The sequence below is a fragment of the Bison bison genome, unplaced genomic scaffold (genome assembly GCF_000754665.1).
Source record: "Bison bison bison isolate TAMUID 2011002044 unplaced genomic scaffold, Bison_UMD1.0 scf7180017864068, whole genome shotgun sequence".
NCBI classification, from domain to species: domain Eukaryota; kingdom Metazoa; phylum Chordata; class Mammalia; order Artiodactyla; family Bovidae; genus Bison; species Bison bison.
Window position 1 is genome coordinate 3,428,413 of NW_011494640.1, and position 422 is coordinate 3,428,834.

Genomic DNA, 422 nt, shown 5'->3' on the forward strand with positions numbered 1-422 from the left:
ACACTCTGTGCCCCCACCTAAGGGTTTTTCTTCCCACACGTATCACTCCTGTATCACACTTAGAAAGTTTATTTGAGGGCTGCTTCCTCCTGCCCAGGAGGGCGGGGCCTGTGTCCCCACCCCAGCTCTCCCGCTGTTCCTGGGATCTCCCAGCCTGGAATGGACACCGGGGCCACCTTCAGAGCAGCTGAAGGACCTGGGACAAGTCTCCTCTCCTCTGTGTTGCTGTCTCCTCTCTGTAGTGGTACCCTGGGTTCCTAGGAGGGGCTGCTGAAGGCTCTGTCCAGGGTTCCCCGGGGCTCCTGACCCCAGATGTCTCCGTGGCCGGCCAAGTGCCCACAGGGTGGGTTCCAAGAGGACCGGAAGCCATAGCTCCCCAGGAGCCACGCCTCCTTGGGTACCATGTCTCCTCAGTTGCCACG

At 60.9% G+C, this 422-nt stretch overlaps 1 protein-coding gene across 1 annotated transcript in view; it reads right to left on the reverse strand.

Moving 5' to 3' along the window:
* Positions 1-422, reverse strand: part of LOC104986493 (intestinal-type alkaline phosphatase) — a 3,939-nt gene that overhangs the window by 3,312 nt on the left and 205 nt on the right. The window lies entirely within an intron of this gene.